This window comes from Mandrillus leucophaeus, unplaced genomic scaffold (genome assembly GCF_000951045.1).
Source record: "Mandrillus leucophaeus isolate KB7577 unplaced genomic scaffold, Mleu.le_1.0 Scaffold422, whole genome shotgun sequence".
NCBI lineage: Eukaryota > Metazoa > Chordata > Mammalia > Primates > Cercopithecidae > Mandrillus > Mandrillus leucophaeus.
This window is the reverse complement of record NW_012104499.1, coordinates 2,589,111-2,610,396: the sequence shown is the minus strand read 5'-3', so window position 1 is coordinate 2,610,396 and position 21,286 is coordinate 2,589,111.

The window sequence follows — 21,286 nt, the reverse complement described above, 5'->3', positions numbered from 1 at the left end:
CCTAGACAAAGAAGAAAGAAGACCCAAATAAATAAAATCAGAAATGAAAAAGGAGACATAACAACTGTGACCACAGAAATACAAAGAATTGTTATAGACTACCACAAACAACTATATGCCAACAAATCAGAAAACTTGAAAAGAACTGGATAAATTCCTGGACACATACAAAATACCAAGATTGAACCATGAAGAAATAGGAAACCTCAACAAATGAATAACAGGTATAACATCAAGTCTCTCATTGAAGAAAAGCCTGAGACCCAACGGTTTTGCTGCTGAATAATATTAAATATTTAAACAATAAGTAATACCAATTCTACTTAAACTCCTCAAAAATATTGGGAAAGGAATTCCTCCAAACTCATTCTATGCTACCAGCATTATATTGATACCAAAGCTAGGCAATGACGCAACAAAAAAAGAATACTGGCCGATATCCCTGATGAAGACAGATGTGAAAATCCTCAAGAAAATACTAGCAAAGATAATTCAACAACAATTCTTAAAAGTTCATTCATCAAGGTCAAGTGGAATTTATCCCAGTATGCAAACATGGTTCAATATATACAAATCAAAAAATATGAGACATCACATTAAGAAAAATAAGAACAAGAACCATATAATCATTTTAACAGATGTTAAAAACCCTAATCAAACTGGGTATAGAAGGAAAATACAACAAAATAGAGGCCATATATGACAGACCCACGCCAACATTATACTGAAAAGGGAAGAATTGAAAGCCTTTCCTGCATAATCTGAAGCACAACAGGGATGTCCACTTTCACAGCATTTATTCAACATAATACTGGAAGTCCTGGCCAGAGTAATTAGGCAAGAAAAGGAAATACAAGGCATACAAATGGGAAGGGGAGAAGTCAAATTAGCCTTCTATGCACACAACATGATCTTATGTTGAGAAAAACCTAAAGGCTTCACCACAAAGCTATTAGAACTAATAAATGAATGCAGTAAATTTGCAGGATTCAAGACCAACATACAGTTCATCAACACAGGGGGCCAAGGTAGCTGACTAGAAGTATCTAGTGTGTGCCACTCTCATGGACAGAAGAATGAGTATTGAGAAATACTAGCTCTTCTTCTGCTCAGTAAAATAAACTATCACCAGAGGAAAGAGATAGCCTACAGAATGGGAGAAAAATTTTTCAGTCTCTCCATTTCCCAAAGGTCTAATATCCAGAGTCTACAAGGAACTTAAACAAATTTACAAAAAAAAAATTAAAAAGTGGGCAAAGATGTGAACAGATATTTTTTAAAAGACAACATTCATGCAGCCAATAAACATTTTTTAAAAAACTCAACATCACTGATCATTAGAGAAATGCAAATCAAAACCACATTGAGATATCATCTAACACCAGCCAGAATGGCGATTATTGAAAAGACAAGAAACAACAGATGCTGATGAGGTTGTGGAGAAAAATGAATGCTTTTACACTGTTTGTGTGAATGTAAATTAGTTCAACCATTGTGGAAGATAGTGTGGTGATTCCTCAAAGATCTAGAGGCAGAAATTTCATTTGACCCAGCAATCTCATTACTGACTGTATACCCAAAGGAATATAAGGCATTACATTATAAAGAAACATGTATGCGTTCTGTTCATTGAAGCACTGTTTACAATAGCAAAGACTTGGAATCAACCTAAATGCCCATCATTGATAAGACTGTATGAAGAAAATGTGGTACACATACACCATGGAATATTACGCAGCCATAAAAAGGAACAAGAACATGTCCTTTGCAGGGACATGGATGGAGCTGGAAGCAATTATCCTTAGCAAACTAACATAGGAACATGTTGGAAAAGAACACACACTGGGGCCTGTCATGGTGTGGGTGGAGGGAGAGCATCAGAAAGCATGGCTAATGATTGCTGGTTTTAATACCTAGGTGGTGGGTTGATCTGGGCATCAAACCACCATGGCTCACTTTTACCTATGTAACAAACCTGCACATGATGCACATGTGCCCCAGAACTTAAAAGTTAATAAATAAATAAACAAACAAATAAATAAATAAAAGCTATTCAACTGAAACATCCAGGTGGACACATTGAGATTTTTCAAGGAAGCAACTCAACCCATAGAGAATGGAGAGGAGTGAGGCAGGACAGCTACCAACCTGGGAGTGGCATGGACCCATGAGAACCTACCCCTACTCTGGAGAAATGATGATTGAGTGAGAGTCCCCAGAGATCCACACATCTGCCATGAGATCTTATAACTCTGGGTTCTGGGGATTCCTTCATGAGCCCCCTCACTGGGACCTCTAGACTGACATGGAAAACTACATGGAGTCTGGGCAGAGCCAACACTCAGGTACATGAAGAGCCCTGGAGGCCATGGATCCCTGAGCATCCTGGCACTCATGGCTGCAGCACCATCAATGGGGGAGGTCAAGTTCCCTTCCATGCCCACATGAAAGAAGATGAATCTACACCGCTGAGCAGAGAAATAATGGAGGCCTTGCCTCCACTGTACCTCACAGAATAACACCCAACTGGCCTGGGACCCTAGAGTGGCCATACCAGCCCCACCTGGGCTCTTGGGCTGGTAGCATCTCTGTACTTTTCTGGGATGGAACTCCCAGAGACAGCGGGTTGCCACTTTTCCTGCCCCACAGCCCTCATTGCTATTGCTCTCAGGCTCTGTAGGGTGCAAAGTGCTTAGGGACTTATGTGGATCTGCAGCACTGTACGACCATCCCACGAGAAAAGTGTCCAGAGTTTCTCATGTGGGGCCCCATTTCTGTTTCTCCTCTCTGGATAGGTCCTCTCAAACTGGGACTCCAGCCACCCTCAACCTGGGTTCTCAGGTCAGTAGCCACTCTGAACTTCCAGGGAAGGAACTCCTGAAAGAGAGGCAGGCTGCCATTTTTTGCTGATATGTTTCATAAGTGAAGGAGAAATAAGATCCTTTTTAGCAAGCAAATGTTTAGGAAATTGGTTACCACCAGACCTGCCTTAGAAGAGTTCCTGAAGGAAGCATTAAATGTAGAAAGGAAACACCATTATGAAACACTAAAAAAGCACACTTAAGTATAAAGACACATGACACTTGAAAACAACCACACAAACAAGTCTGCATAATAACTAGCTAACAACAAGAAGACAGGATCACATCTGTACATATTTATATTAACCTTGACTGTAAATGGGCTAACTGCTCAAATTAAAAGGCACAGAGTTGCAAGCTGGATAACGAAGCAACACCCAATATGATGTTGTCTTAAAGAGATCCATCTCACCCAGCAGTCTTGCCCCTGTTGCCCTAAGTCTGGGGAAGAAACAAAGAGCCTGAGAGCTTCACTTTCACTTCTAGCATGCCGGAGTCACTATATGGAGGGGAGCCCAGTCTCTTCTCTCTGTGAGTCCTCAACCCTCTGCTCTTCACCAAGTGGAGCCCACAGCTTAGGCCAGCAGAGGATCCACCCCAACCCCTGGCTGTACATTCTCAGTAGCAGTGGCATCACATTTCCATGCAGTGAAGCTTCCAGAGTCAACCAAAAGCCCCTCTGCCACTGTTAGTGCATTGGTGCTACCCTTGCTTCCCTTGGACTGGGGAAGGAGAAAATACCCTGAGTGATTTAATCATACCTCTAGCAAACTGCAATTGCCCTAACAAAAAGAGGCCAGTCTGTCTCCCCTGTGACCTGCACCTGCTCATCACTATGCTGCCACCCCACATGCAGCTGTCCCCACACTGAGCTTATTGGACTGACTGGTAGTGGAGCCCCAAGAGAAAAGGGAAAGGCCCTATGCCACAACTACTACCAAGGTTCCTTTCTCTGCTGCCTCCAAGATGGGGAGGGATACAGAAAGCCTGAGCATGACCCAGAGCTGTGGTATGTAGCCCAGGACTGCCAAGCTCCTGGGCCAAACAACACAGCCAGCACTGCAAGGGGGAGAGGATGTTTGCACCGACATTTACAGCCAGCACTCAACTGGGGGAAGAATCCACACTTTCAGAGCACTGACAGGAAGCACTGCTGCAATCATGAGGAAATACAGAGGAGCCACGTGGTTGAGAAAGAGCCTACATACTGACCATTATGCTTAAGTGCCATCTACTGGATCACAGCCCAAACTTCAACAACAAAAATACTTTTTTAATATACCCCAGTGTGAAACCAAGGGCAAGAATCCAACTACAAATACAGATCGTGCACAAAGCCTCAGCCCTCTAAAAACATCCAGAAAAGAAATGTAATGTACTCAAATTATGCCATTGTTAAAGAAATATCAGCCTACACAGATGAGAAAGAACCAGTGCAAGAACTCTGGCAACCCAAAAAGCCCAAGTGTCTTCTTATCTCCAAATGACTACACTAGTTCTCCAGCAAGAGTACTTAACTGGGCTAAAATGCCTGGAATGATAGAAATAAAATTCAAAATATTGATGGGAGCAAAGATCACAGAGACTCAGCATAAAGTTGAAACCCAATTCAAGGAAACACTGGATTACAACAAAAAGATACAGAAACTGATAGATATAATAGCTGTTATAAGAGAGAACCAAACTAATCTGATAAAGCTGAGAAACACACTACAAGAGTTTCATAATATACTTACAAGTATTAATGGTAGAATAGACCAAGCTGAGGTAAGAATCTGAGAGCTAGCAGATTGGTTCTCTGAACTAGCTCAGTCAGACAAAAATAAATGAACAACAAATTAAAAATTTGAACAAATCCTCCAAGAAATACGGGATTATGTAAAGAGACCAAATCTATGACTCATTGGTGTCCCTGAAATAGATGGGGAGAAAGGCAACTTGGAAAACATATTTTAAGATATCATACATGAAAACGTCACCAATCATGCTAGAGAGGCCAACATTGAAATTCAGAAAATTCAGAGAACCCCTGCAAGATACTACACAGGAAGACAATCCCCAAGACAAAGACATGTAATCACCAGTTTTTCTAAGGTCAATATTATACACACACACACACACACACACACACACACACGTATAAGTATATATATATGGCAGCTATACAGAAGGGGCAAGTCATCTACAAAGGTAACCCCATCAAGCTAACAGCAGGCCTGTTAGCAAAAACCCTACAAGCCAGAAAATATTGGGGACCTACATTCACCATTCTAAAAGAAAATAATTTCCAACCAATAATTTCTTATGAAGCCAAACTATGTTTCAAAAGTGAAGGAGAAATAAGATCCTTTTTGGACAAGCAAATGTTTAGGAAATTGGTTACCACCAGACCTGCCTTAGAAGAGTTCCTGAAGGAAGCACTAAATATAGAAAGGAAATACCATTATAAGCCACTTGAAAAACACACATAAGTACAAAGATACATGATATATTAAAGCAACCACACAAACAAGTCTGCATAAAAACCAGCTAACAACAAGAAGACAGGATCACATCTGCACATACGTATATTAACCTTGAGTGTAAATGGGCTAACTGCCAAAACTAAAAGGCACAGAGTGGTGAGCTGGATAAAGAAGCAACACCCAATGTTATCCTGACTTAAAGGGATCCATTTCACACATAATGACACTCATAGGCTCAAAATAAAGGGATGGAGAAAAATCCTCCAGGGATATGGAAAACAGAAAAAATTAGAGGTTGCTATTCTAATTTCAGATGAAAAAAAGACTTTGAATCAATGAAGACTAAAAAAGACAAAGAAGGTGATTATATATTGGTAAAGGGTTCAATTAAATAAGACCTCACTATTCTAAACACACTGAACAAAGGAGCACCCAAATACATAAAGCAAGTTCTTAGAGACACATAAAGAGATTTCAATTTCCACACAATAATAGTGGGAGACTTCAACACCCCACTGATAGTATCAGACAGATCATCAAGGAAGAAAATTAATAAATATATTTTGGACCTGAACTTAACAGTTGATCAAATAGACCTAATAGACATCCACAGAACTCTCCACCCAAAAACAACAGAATATCCACTCTTCTCATCTGCAAGTGGCACATACACTAAAATTAACAACATAAACGCCCTTAAAACAATTCAAAGCAAATTGAAAAAAAAATGCTAATCATACTATTCGACTACAGTGTAATAAAAATAGAAGTAATTAATAAACAAATTGCTCAAAATCATACAATTACATGGAAATTAAACTGTCTGCTCCTGAATGACTTTGGGTAAATAATGCAATCAAGGCAGAAATCAAGAATTCTTTGAACTAATGATAATAAGAATACAACATACTAGACTCTCTGGGACACAGTCAAAGAAGTGTTAAGAGGCAAGTTTAAAGCACTAAACACCCACATCAAAAAGTTTACAACCTAACTTTCCTACCAACCACATCAAAAAGTTAACAGCCTAAAGATCAAAAGTTGACAATCTATCATCACACCTAGAGAAACAAGAGCAAACCAATCTCAAATGTAGCAGAAGACAAGAAATCATCACAATCAGTGCTGACCTGAAGAAAACTAAGATATGAAAAACAATACAAAAGATCAAGTAGTGCAAGAGACTGTGATTTGAAAAAATTAATATGATAGATATACCACTAGCTAGAATAATATAGAAAAAAGAGAAGATCCAAATAAACACTATCAGAAATGACAAAGGGAATGTTACCACTGACCCCACAGTAATATAAAAATCCCTCAGTGGCTAATACAAACACCTCTGCGAACAAAAACTAGAAAATCTGAAAGAAATGGCTAAATTTCTGGACACATACAACCTACCAAGATGGAACCAGGAATAAACAAAATTCCTGAACATAATAATAATGAGTTCCAAAATTGAATATTAGTAGAAAGCCTACCTCAACCAAAAAAAAAAAAAAAAATACCAGGACCAGAAAAATTCATAGCTGAATTCTACCAGAGGTATAAAGAACAGCTCATACGAGTCATGCATAAACCACTGTAAAAAAATTGGGGAAGAGGAACTCCTTCTCAATTCATTCTATGAGGCCAGCATTATTCAGGTACCAACACCTGGCAGAAACACCACACACAACAAAACCTCAGGCCAATAACGTAGATGAAAATAGATGCAAAAAATCCTCAACAAAATACTAGCACACTGAATCTAGCAACACATCAGAAAGGTAATCCATCATAATCAAGTAAGCTTATCCCTGAGATGCAAGGTTGTTTCAACATACATGAATCAATAAATGTGATTAAACACATTAGCAAAATTAAAAACAAGGACCACGTGAATGTCTCAATAGATGCAGAAAAGACTTCTAATAAAATTTGACATCGTTTTATGGTAAAAACCCTTAAAATACTTATTGAAAAGCATACCTTAAAATGATAAGAGTCATCTATGAGAAATTCACAGCCAACATCATACTGACTGGGAAAAAACTAGAATCATTACCCTTGAAACCCAGAACAAGATAAGCATGTCCTCTCTCACTACTCCTATACAGCATAAAACACCAAGTCCTGGTCAGAGCAATCAAACAAGAGAAAGAAAGAAAAAGAATCCAAACAGGAAAAGAGACGTCAAACTATGCTTGTTTGCAGATGATACAATTCTATACCTTGCAAGCCTCAAAGTCTCTGGCCAAAAGCTCCTTGATCTGATAAACAGCTTCAGTAATGTTTCAGGATACAAAATCAATGCACAAACATCAGTAGCATTCCTATACACTAACAACATCTAAGTTGAGAGCCAAATCAGAAACAATTGCATTCACAATAGCCACACAAATAATGAAACTACATTCCTATCTCTCGCTGTATGCAAAAATCAAGTCAAAGAAGACAAAGCAAGATGGTGGAATAGAAGGCCCCACCAACCTTCCCCCATCCCCCATAAGGACACCAATTTAACAACTATCCACAGAGAAGAAACCCTTTATAAGAACCCAAAATCAGGGGAGCACTCATAGTACTTAATTTTAACCACTTATCCTTGAAAGAGGCACTGTAGAGATAGAAAAAAAAACAGTCCTGAATCACTGAGGCTGTCATTCCACAACCCGCAAGGAGCAGTAGTGAGGAGCAGAGAGCATCTCTGGGCACTGTGGAGGGAGAATACAGCAATTATAAGGCATTTAACTCAGTGCCGTCCTGTTAGAACAGAACGGAAAAGCAGACCAAATTCAGCTGATGCCCACCCAAGAATGCAGTATTTCAACCAGCCCTAGCCAAAGGAGAATCGCAGATCCCAGTGGTCAGAACTTAAGTTCCCACAAGCCTCACCACGGAGGCCTACAGTGCTCTGCACCTCCAAGTAAACTTGAAAAGCAGTGCAGGCCATAAGGACTGTAACTCTCAGGTAAATTCTAGTTCTGATCTAGGCACAGAGACAGTAGATTGGGGGAGGGTGCATGTGACCTACTGATACACCAGCTGGGGGCAGTGAAGGGAATGCTGCCATCACTCCTCCCCTAACCCCAGGCGGCACAGCTCATGGCTCCAAAAGAGATCTCTTCTGCTTGAGGAGAAGAGATCGAAGAGTGGAAAAGACATTGTCTGACATCTGGGATACCAGCTGAGTCACAGCAGGATAGGACAGCAGTCAGAGTCATAAGGCCCCCATTCTAGGTCCTATCTCCCAGATAATATATCTAGACATACCCCGGGGCAGAAGGAAACTGGAAGCCTTGAAATAAAGGGCCAAGTCCTGGCAGTATTCATCACTTGCTAACTGAAAAGCCTTTGGGCCATGAATGACCAGCTGTGATATCTAGTTACTACCTCGAGGGCTTTGGATGAACCAATCAAAAATAGTAACTACAACAACTTTTCAAGACCTAGTCAATACAATAAGACAGGAATAAAAACAACAAAAAGTCAAAAAATGGGAGGATGAAGTTAACGCATACAGTTTTCATTAATTTTATTTTTGCTTATTTACGCAAAGTGTTAATTTGTTAATGTTTTTATAATCGAAAAGTAAACGTGCAATACTTTAGAAGATTATTTCAAAACCTAAAAGAAGAGGTTTTTCAGTTTCTGACTTGATGACTTTTGTGAAGATAATGGCACTATTTATTGTAGGGGACATACAAAACTTGTTTAGAATCAGTTAACAAGTCTAACATTACATGAATTTGACACAACGTGAGTCTGTGTCTATTTAGACACACTCTTTTAGCTCAGCTTATCTCTTGAAATATAAAATTCAACAAAGTTGTGTGTTTGCTTAATCTGGTTATATGGCAAAATTAATAATTCGACTAAAAGTTTCAGTGATGCTAAAACTTTCACATACGTTTGGGTCATGCTCTTTTATTTTGATTCCCCTGCAACAATAATTCCTAGAGACCAAATATGCACTGCTCTCCTATTAACACCCAAGTCATCCTGTGGACACACTCCTTGTGAAGCTTTGGAGCACAAATCAAGTAGAGTGGGCTTTTCCAAAGGACTTCACCAATATAGGTGAGAATTCAAGGATTAGGAGTTTGCAGGAAATAAGCAGTGCTTGACCGACTGACAAATTTTGCTTTCTATCACAGTTGGCTTGTTTTCAAAGCTCTCCATGATGCCCATTCTACCTGTCTCCCATCCTGTTTCCTAAACACCTAAACACTCTCATAAGCTGGGCTCCACTCTGCACCATGGAAGACACTAGCCACATGTAGTTATTTCAACTTGAATGTAAATAAATTCAAATTAAATAGAATTTAAAATTCAGCTCTCAGGTGCACAAAACTTATTGCAAGTGATTAATGGTAAAATATGCATAGTGGCTACCGCATGGGGCCACATAGGATCTATCACAGAAAACCCTATTGGTCAGCACTGTTCATCTCAACCAGGAGTTGGTCCTCACTCTCAAGCACATCTAAAACTCTCCCATAGTTTTAGTTTCTGTTATTAAGATCATAGTTTTCTTCCGGATAATCTGATCAGTGCCAGGTATTACCTCCCTCTTCACATAAGACACTGCTCCCTACATAGCTACTCTAGTCTCTACGTGGTACAGGTTCATTTTCTATCCCTTAACCATAGAGCAGCTGTAACAGTCACTACCCTGAAGTTATCCACTTCAGTAATAAAGCTGTTCTCTCACAATGGGTTCCCTTTAGAGATTGAATCCTTCCCTCATGGAGCTGAATTCCATAAACAGGAGGCTCGCGTCATTCCAGCAGTACTGAAGGAAATCTGCTTCAGTGTCCATTCATAGCTGAGTCATCCTCATATTTTGGTTTATTTTTCTAAATGAGTCTTGGTGCACACCAGTCATCCTGCTGTGATTGTGCAATCCTTACTGTCTTGATTCTATTAACTTCCTCTGATTCCTTCTCAGATTTTGCATGATATGAAGATTTCACACAAAGCCAATTGCCTGGGTAACTGGACTCTTCCACAGCTTACGAGGCTGCAACTACTCAAAGGAATTTCTTTCTGGCCTTCTCGTTTACAGTCTTTACCAAATTCATAAACATAAATTATTTCATAGAGTGTCACTTTGAGGAGAATATTTTGCCCCAAGTACAAAGAAGTTTCTCGAATGAATCAGCCTTTCTCATGCTTTTGTTCACCTCCCACATTCCTGTGGTGTTCATTAAAACTGAAATCATCTAGACTGATTTTCTACAGTCTTCAAGTGGCCCCACTGAGTTAGAGATTAAGATCCTTCAGTGCATAGATTTCAAATTTTAACATTATCCTCTAGTGACCCAGTGTATGCACATGCAAACACACACATACAAACACACACATACAAACACACCACACAAACTCACAAATGAAACAAAAGTATCAAACCAATACTTCCCCTTACTTCCTATGACACACTCAAAAATATTCAATTTTATATTGCTCTACAATTTTTTTTTTTTATTTTTATCTCATCATCAAAGGATGGACTGCAAACTGGTACAGTATACTGGTCTGGACAATTATGATTGCAAAGTAAATAAAATCTAATATAAAGTAGCCTACATAAATGGAGTATGTTTTGGAAGGCTGACATGTGTTTAAAAAAAAAGAAGGAAAAGATGAACAATCAACCAAATTTCCAGAAGGCAGTAACTATAACACTCTGGAACCAGAAACAGGGACTTGACCACTGTCAGGACCCTCTCTCTGTCTCTCTCTTTTTCTGTTTCTATCTCATTCTATTTTTCTCCATCCCTCACCTCTGCTTCTGAGTGTTGACTTCCTTCTTGGTGAAGCTAAAGCTATGCCCTTCAGAGGAATTTGAAATATATCGGGAGAGCAAACTCTGATTAGACTAGCTTGGGACGTGTGCCCTCTCCCCAAACCAATACCTGACTATTGTGGCCAACTTAGTAAGGTCAATGTAATGACATGAAAACACTCATTGTAACCTTAGGTAGTACTAGGGGTGCAAGAATATGTCGTATTTGCAAAAAAAAAAAAAAAAGAAATGGGTGATAGCAGAAAAATGTCACAATTAAAAGAATCAACAGAAGCCAGACAGCCATGTCAATTTCTGAAAAATGTATCTTACCCCTTGACTACTTAGCACACACACACCTTCTTCCCATGATAAGAGTGAAAAATACCTCTAATGATGATATGATCAGCACCAAGACTATTGCAATTTTCCCACTTGCACTCTCCAGGCCTCCTCCATCAAAGACAGCCCAGAGGTGGTTGTCTTTCATGTCTTTCAAGGCTACTCCTGGTAAGAGAATTTGAGTTAAATTTAGGCTACATACATTGTTTATATTTGGATAATTTCTCACTCTCTTGATCACAAGCTATGACTAGGAATGTATGTTATTTAAGAAAGTAGTAGATTCCATTTAAACGATGTATTTGGGGGCAGAGGAGAAGTCCTCCATAAAAGAAGTGTAGCACAAGCATGTTCACTGATGGGATTATTGTGAGCCAGGCAGTGATCCTCATTTTGTAGCCACTACTATTATGAATGAGTTCAAATGAACAAACATTTGTTGTATGCCTATTCAATTTCTCTTCTTGGGAATTGGATGAAGTCAATATGGCTAGATGCTGGCCATGGCAGCCAACACTGAGGAGGATTATAACCTTCGGTGAACTTATCAAGAGATGTTACTGAAGGCAGCCCGAGAAGACTGGACAGACTACATAGCAATTTCAGTACTGCTGTGTTAGTTTCAAAGCTGCAGAAATAATTGAAGATCCAAGGGGGTGAATGCAAGATCCAAAATGAAAAGTAACACAAGAAATAAGAAAGAAGGGACATGTCAGGCAACAGTGACATCAAGAAAAGAAGGTAAAGGACTTTATCCCTGAATGAGGCTCAAGGGCTTGGAGTTCTCTCTAGCTGGGTGCCAGCTGTAAAGAGAAGAATCAGCTGGAGTAATGGTCATAAATGATGTAGCAACATAAAATCCAGTCTTACAAACTACACTGGTTACGCGGGTGCCAAAACTGTGGCATACAACACAACAATATCTTCCCTTTTGGCAGTTTTAACACATGCCCTGGGAAATAAGCAAGAACACCGTGCTTTAAGGCACGAAATAGTGTGTTGCAATGGAAAGAATTAAGACCTAGAAATCAGAAAAACTGATTTATTTGTTAATTTGTAAGTTTAACAGATATTAAGTGGGTGCCTATTATATTCCAGGTACTGTCCTAGGGGCTGGAGATATAACCATGAACAAGATAAGACTCCTGTTCCCCTGGCTTATACTCTAGATGAACAAGTAGGGGCATATAATCAACACCTGCAGTTACCTCTCCAGGATCTCAGCTGAAGAAGGGTTTCTTTAGTCGGCACCCAGGCTTCTCTCAAGTTGCTCACCGCTTAGGGGCACTTCTAGTTAATAGGCAATTCAACTAGGTATGTAAAATGTCATTATAAATGTATTCATAGAATACTGGGGGAGATGAAGGAACAGGGACTGATTTCATTGCCTCAGCACTGAAACCTGTAACAGCAACTAAGCAGTTAGGTGTAGACTGGAGGCTAGATTCTAAATTCCTTAAGGGCAGGGTCTCTGTCTGCCTCAAATATGTATACCCAGGGCTTAGAGGTTTACTGAGCACTTAAATTGTCCATAAATATTTGTTGAAGGAATGAAACAATTCACAGAGATAAGAGAACTATGGCAATTGTTTGTACTGTATTTACAGTAAACCAGCCAACTAATGAAAAAGGGAAAAATTTAGTCAAACAGGCATTTGACGCCTTAGGGATATGAGTGGAGGGAGTTAAAAATTTTATAGCCGGCTGGGCATGTTGGCTTGTGCCTGTACTCCCAGCACTTTGGGGGGCTGAGGCCAGCGGATCACCTGAGGTCAGGAGTTCGAGACCAGCCTGACTAACATGGTGAAACTCCGTCTCTACTAAAAATACAAAAATTAGCCGGGGCATAGTGGCGGACCCCTGTAATCCCAGCTACTTAGGGGGCTGAGGCAGGAGAATTGCTTGAACCCAGGAGGTGGAGGTTGCAGTGAGCCAAGATGGCGCCATTGCACTCCAGCCTGAAAGACAGAGTGAGATTCCGTCTCAAAAAAAAAAAAAAAAATTGTCATAATCTGATAAAAACATATTATATTTTAATCTATTTTCAACAAATTGACTCACTCTTTAATGTGATCAAAATACCAGTTGCTATAGCATTATGTCAAGTTGGCTTCATAACAACAAACAAACCAATAGGCAAGCAAACCACAAATTTTTGAGGCCTTTAGGAAACAGGTCAAAATATCAGGATACCTTCTTTTCTCAGCAGTGGCATATCCAAATGATTTGCTTAGATTATTTTCAATCATTACTGATAAATAACCTAGTTAACCTTCTTTATGTTTTCCTTCCCCACTCTTAAAATGACAGTGGGGTCATTTTAAGATGGTATTTTTAGCATTGTTAAAGCAAGAGTGTTAGTAACATGCTGTTCACCAGAGTAAAACTACTCTAGTTTTAGAGTAGCCATTTAACAGCTATGGAGTCTCTCTACTGTCCTTGTTGAATTATTTGAGTACTGTGAAAAAATATAAACTTTAAAGTACACATTACATTTGTATGGATCTTGTTTGTATGCTGCTTTTTAAAATTCTATTGCCATGTTTATTGCTATGTGTGCTAATACAAGTGATCAGTCATCTATTGATCATAGGTGCTCCCAGATCCATCTGCCTCTATTAAGGCTTACCCCCAGACATCTCCCCTACCCGCCACACACATGGAAACTAAAAAATAATAGGAGCTTATGTATAAATCAGGAACAATATGAGCTAAGTCCCTCAATGTATTAAGATGATTCACCTGAAAAGAGGATATTGCCATATACTGGTATCTGACACATAACAGACATAGAACCCAAGGATCCAGGAATAGCAGCATGCATATACCTTGGAAAACATGTGGTTTTCATGACTGGTTCTCCTTTGCTCAGAACTTCTGGAAATAGGCCTCTTATCTATTGTGTAAACTGTGGTCCCTCAGAGTACCCAGCCCTGCTTCTTGCCCCATTCCTCCTAGCTAGCTGTGTTGCTAGAGAACCTCTTTATTCCTTTCTTAAAGTCAACTTTCCTTCCCAGGGATCTCCTGCCCCTGCAATCTTTGTTTTACGCTCTTGAAACTTCATTCCCAATATTGTTCTCTACGTTTTCAATCCCCCTTGGATTCTGACCTCTACTTCAGATTCTACTGAAGTTTAATATTTTCCTAGGTCCTTTTGTCAAGAATGTTTGTCCTCTAACTCCTAAGGAAAAAGAAGACTGCCAATTCCATCAGGGGAGAAGGGCACCCTTCTTATTCCTCTGGATCTGCCCCCTATCCCACTCCTCTGTGCCACCCTCCTCCAAGCATTCTGTCTGGCCATTACTGAGTCATGGTTTATAATAACTTCTTTTTAGAAACCACATCTGACTTGTTCACCATATTAGCACTCTTTTTACCCATTGATATTAGCCAAATGTAGTTGCTATTATGATGACCATTTTGTAAATAAGGAAATGAGACTCAAAACAATAAAAAAGTATGTAACACTACACAGTAAGCTAATGACAGATTTCCTTTGTCCTTCACTTCTTCCTTCAACACTACTGTATAAGATACTGATGTTTCTGTTTATATTAAAAATATTCATAAAAGTCAATGTGCATTAAGCTTTATTGCAACTTTAAAAACCATATAAAGTAACCATTATTTAAGACATGATTTTATGCAAATAGTTATTTAAAATTTGTTTCCAATAAATTGAATATATATGTATGTATACCATATATAATATGATATTGAATTTTCTGTGTTTCTATGAGTTTTTGTTTTCCCAACCATTTAATAAGGCTGAAGCCCAGTGCCTTTAAGGAAATTCACATCATTGTCTGTACCTTCCATCTCGTGAGAAGGGTGAGGGGAGCTCTTTCTATTATACAAAAATAGCTGAATGAAATCTTCTAAAAATAAAAAGGTGAACAAGGTCAGAATAAGTGTTGCAGAAGAGAGGATTGTAACTTCTCACTAGGTGAGACAGAATCCTCATAACAAAATCAGATTCCTTCAGTATCTAAATTTTATGGATTTGGAATGTTTCACATAAAACATGGTTATGAGAGTCTAAGAATGTACATTGGAATAGAAAATAATACGCCCAGAAGTTCAATATTCATCAATTCAATAAACATTTATTGAGCACCTTCCAAACGGCAGGCATTGTTTTAGATAAGAGGGGCAGGGGATACAGCAGTGAACAAAAAAGGTAAAATCTCTGTTTTCACGGAGTTTGTATATTAGTACAGACAAACAATAAACAAAAACAAAAGTATTCGTTTAATGGTAATAAGTGTTACTGAGGAATGGAAAACAGAGAAGAGGAATATAGAGCAATAGAAAGGCACAATATTTCATTTAGAATGCTCAGAGGCGGCATCAATGATTAAGTGAAATTTGAACAGAAACTTGACTGAAGGGAGAAAATAACACATGAAGATTTGGAAGGTGTGACCGGCAGAACAATGCTCCCCAAACACATCCATGTTCTAATCCCTGGGATCTGTGAATGTAGTATTTCACAGGGAAAAGGGGACTTTGCAGATGTGATTAAGTTAAGGATTCTGAGATGGGAAAATTATCCTGGGTTATCTAGGTGGGGTCAACGTAATCACAAGGGTCCTTGTAAGTGAAAGAAGGAAGCAGAAGTGTGGGTGAGAGAAAGATTTAAAGATGCTCTTTGCCTGGCTTTGAAAATGGAGAAAAGTGCCACAAGCTAAGGAACGTGAATGGTCTCTAGAAGCTGTGAAAGGCAATAAAACAAACGATCTCCTAGAATCTCCACTAGGGAGGCAGCCCTGCCCAGATCTGAATTTTAGCTCAGCGAGACCCATTTCAGACTTCTGACCTCCAGACCTGTAAGAGAATAAATTTGTGTCGTTTTAAGCCACTAAATGCATGGCAGTTTGTAAAAGCCTCAGTAGCAAACTAATGCAGGAGCACAGGGTTTTCTAAACAGAGAGAACAGTAAGTGAAATGGGCTAGAGGTATGAATATGCTTGGTGTATTTCAGCAAAAGCAAGGAGGCCAGCGTGACTAGAGCCCAGTGTGCAGCAGAGAAATAGTGATGAGATGAGGTCATAGAGCTAACACTGGCTATACCAGGTAGGGTCTTGCAGGCAGTGGTAAGGCCCTTGAATTTTATTCGTATAGTAAGATAAACCATTAGAAGATTTGGGTTGGAATGATCACAGTAGGCTGACTGGAGGAGTGAGCATTTTCATTGATTGTATAGGAGTTTATTCAACAGACAGAATGTGAGATACAAGAGTATAGCATGAATAAGACAGTGGTTGCAGGCAGTTCATGGAAGACTCTGAGATGGCATTAGACTAGTTTACATAGGAAAGTACTATAGAAAGACTGATAAATCGATAAAGATTGCTGCATTGGACCTCATCAAAAGTTAAAAAAAGACAAGCTATCAAATGAGAGAAAAATAATTGCAAACCACATATCTGATAAGATACTAATGTCTCGAATATATAAATAATTATCAAAAATCAAAGGTAGAAAAGTAAGCAATATAATTAAAAATGGGCAAAAAACATGAAAGGATATTTAACAAAAGAGGGTATATAGATTACATATAAGCAAATGAAGAGATGTTCAATGTTATTAGCTATTTAGGAAAATGCAAATTAAAACAGTGAGATATTACTATATACCTATCAGAATGGCTTTAAAAAAAAAAAAAAAAAAACCGTGACAGCACCAAATGCCCGTGAGGATGTAATGAAGCTGTCACACATACATTTCTGGTAGAAATGCAAAATGGCACAGGTACTCTGGAAAATAGGTTGGCAGTTTCTTTAAACACTAAATATGCAACTACCCTCTCACCCAGCAATCACAGTCCTGGGCATTTATACCAGAAAAATAGAAACACATGTTCACACAATAACCTGTATACAATGTTTATAGCAGCTTTATTTACTTATTTATTTATTTTTATTTTTGAGATGGAGTCTCACTCTGTTGCCCAGGCTGGAGTGCAGAGGCACAATCTTGGTTCACTGCAACCTCTGCCTCCTGAGTTCAAGTAATTCTCCTGCCTCAGCCTCCTGAGTAGCTGGGATTACAGGCATGCGCCACCACACGTGGCTAATTTTTTTGTATTTTTAGTAGAGATGGGGGTTTCACCATATTGGCCAGGCTGATCTTGAACTCCTGACCTTGTGAACCGCGTGTCTCGGCCTCCCAGAGTGCTGGGATTACAGGTGTGAGCTACCACGCCCAGTAGCAGCTTTCTTTTTAACATCAAGGAACCGGAAACGTCCCAGTACCTGATGGCCCAGTATTAGACTCCTTTATCTTTCACCATTAACTTAGTCATTAACTACATTCCAGCCACGCTGGATTTCTAATTCTTAAACCTGCCATTACTTTTTCCCTTAGAGTGTTTGCCCAATTCTTCAGAACAGTCTTACCCTAGACCTTCATTTGGCTTGTGGTTACCATTTCCAATCTTTCCTCACATGTTCTAGTCCTTTAGATCTCCCAATATTTATGTTTTGGCTTACATTCCCTCATTGAGGCTATTCCTAACAACCCTGACTAAATTACCTCTCCTCCAATCATTTTTTCACACCCATCTAATTTCTTTTCCTCCTAGTACTTATAACTAACTGAACTCATGTTGTTTATTTATTCATTTGTTTTCAGTTATCTGCCTCCATCCCCAGTACAATGTAAACTAAATGAAAACGGGATTCTTTATGTCAGTATTCTCAGATCCTCAGGAATGCCTGACCTGTTAAAGAAACTCAATAAATATCTGAAGAATGAATGAAAGAATGTATTTAAAAACAACTTGTTAAATGGAATTCCTCTAAAATTTAACAGATTAGCTGTTCCATTAAGTATGAGTTAATACTACTTCAGCAGGTCCAGTTAGAGGCTTAAAATAGCATTTGGGAATGGACTCGCCCTTTGCAATTTCATTAGATAATCTTTGTTCAAGCAAAGGCCTGGTTTTTGAACTTTAATTGGATTTAGGGTGAACATTTAGGGTCTGTTATTTGTTGGTCAAAAGACATGCTTTATATGCTCATTGTCTTACCCACTGCAACCAAGAGTATCAGTCACTGGACATGACGACCAAAGAAAGCGACGAAAACTACAAAGCTAATGATAATTGCTTTAAAGTAAATAAGAAAAGTATACATAACAAATGAACGAAAACACAGTAACATGAAAATGATACTACATCCATCAGCAGGAGCAAGGGGGTCAGAGAGGGAAATAAATGTCATGTGTTACGAAAGTAGAAAAAGATAAATGCTGTAGCTTCTCGTTCATCCACCATTGTTTAAAAAATAATTTTGAAGATATGTGAAACCTAAACCTATGTGTTTATATTTTTATGTGATGAATTAAATATTTTTTAAAAGGCATTGTATTTCTTTCTGCTTGGCAAACTCTTTACTTGTCCACACTCACAAATAACATATTTTACTTTGCAGAAACTTCTAGCCTAACTTCCCACTCATTAACAGAAACTTCCTGACACCTAATTGGGAATGCTGCAGAAGAAATTTCACAGCTCAGAGTCATCTGGAATATTTTAATATTAAAATATTATGCTGATTCATTTTGACTTTAATGACCTTTCAAATAAAAGCATCAATTATCTCTGATATTTGACAAGTTAAACAGGTATTATTGTGCAATGACAACTATACAGACGAGTTTTGTCCTAGGTTTGAAACTCTCTTTACCTCTTCAGCCTCAATTTTCTAATCTGTAAAGTGAAGTGGTTGGCTTTTTTTATATTTCTAAAATAAGTTCTGCTTTTTAAAAATCAATTATTCTGTGAATTGGCTTTCATTAACCACAGTATAGTATAAAATGCCTTGGGATCTAGTGATGTTTGGAGATGTAAAGTTTATTATATTGCCAACTTTTTATTTTCTTTACTTGTTAAAATTGAACAGCGTGTACAGCATGCACAAATATTCTTTTTTTTAATTTTAATTTTTTTTTTTTTTTGAGACGGAGTCTCACTCTGTCACAGAGGCTAGAGCGCAATGGTGCGATCTCAGCTCACTGCTACCTCTGCCTCCCGGTTCAAGTGATTCTCCTCCCTCAGCCTCCCGAGTTGCTGGGATTACAGGTATGTGCCACCACACCCGGCTAATTTTGTATTTTTCGTAGAGATGGGGTTTCACCATGTTGGTCAGTCTGGTCTCAAACTCTTGACCTCAGGCAATCCGCCTGCCTCGGCCTCCCAAAGTGCTGGGACTACAGGCATGAACCACAGCGCCCAGCCACAAACGTTCTTTCAATGTAGTCGCATCTGTGCACTTTAAGGATAGCATTTGCAGCTTAGATAACCAGGAACCTCATGGAAATGACCAATGGGGTACAGTAATTATGGATTTACTACAAGTAGCTCTGAAACTTTTTCCCTACTATGTTGACTTTTTATCTAAAACAATTGAAATTTAAGGTTTAAAAATTGGGAAAGAGTAATTAAAGCATAAGTGTAATGTAGGGAGATGTAGTGATGAACTGATTAAATATTCTTCATTTCCTAGATTTGTAAGTTGTTTTTATTTGCTCTTGTTTTGTTACAGAGTATAAACTATGAGTACCGAGTCTGTTACCAAGACATTCCCAAATGATGTCAGAGGAGATGGATCCCCTTGATGTCCTTGCCTTTGCTTTTACTAAGAATTAATAAACCTAGCTATCTGTGCCAATGCCTATATTAGCTCTCTAATTCTTTATTATAATGTAATTTCTAGCCAACCCTATATTTTGTCATTCCATTTACTTTATCCATCTTGGTTCTCTGAAAGACAAGGTTAAAATAAAACCCATCAGCTTGAGTAATTCAAATTGAGCTGCCAAAACAACTCAGCAGAAAGCAAAATTAGAAAACTATGCCATCCCTCCCCCTTACATCTTCCAATCTTACCTTTTACTTGTGTAATTTCAAGTGTTCTTTGAATTAAGTCCTGTGGTTTTTACAAAGAAAGAAAAAATGACATTTAAAAAAATAATGTCTTTGATTTTTCAAACTGCAAAAGCAAAAGAGTTTAAAATAGAAAATTTGGAAAATATATCAACATAAGAAAAAGGAAACAAAATTATTTCCATCACTGAGATTTCATCATTGTTTATAATTCAAAGGCTTTTCTTCCTGCATGGGATTATATTATACCTAAAGTGTGGCATTCATTTTTTAACATTTAAAATTATATCATAAGACTATCCTTTGTCATTAAATATTCTTCAAAAATATAATTTTACTGGTAGTACATCATTCCATCATATGGATATGCGAAAACTGACAGTTAACCAAACCAAAGAAAGAGCTGATTGAAATGAATTATTAAAGCTGTCTTTCTCTTCTTTCCATCATTCTTGATGGTAACAGAGCAGTCAACGTAGTTTGATTGTGTCATTTCCTCTCTATAAGCCATGATGACAGGAATCCCATTATCATCTGTCCCTGGTAACAAAGGTGAAAATCACGCTGTCCTCTTAACCCCTTATTGAATACTTCTGTCACTTGTTATATCTTCAGGGTCTCTCCTGTGTGTAGTATGCAATCATTTAGTACTCAGCAGAAAGGAAGTGACAGAAGCTTGGGCAGAGATCACTTCACGTTGGCTTCTACACCCCCACCCCCAGAACACAAGACAGAGACAGAGGTCATAGTAATATTGTAACCAAGCCACAGCCAAGGCATCACCATACTTAGATCTGGCAGAACATCAGGGAATGTTGTTTGCCTCTCTCCCTAGATCCCCAGACAATACACTTTTGGAAAATGGGGTGATCTCAAACTCTGCTCTCCAATCCATCAACTCCCAGAGTCCAGCATCAGCCATCACAGAAATTATGATGTCCGTTGACAGTAACAT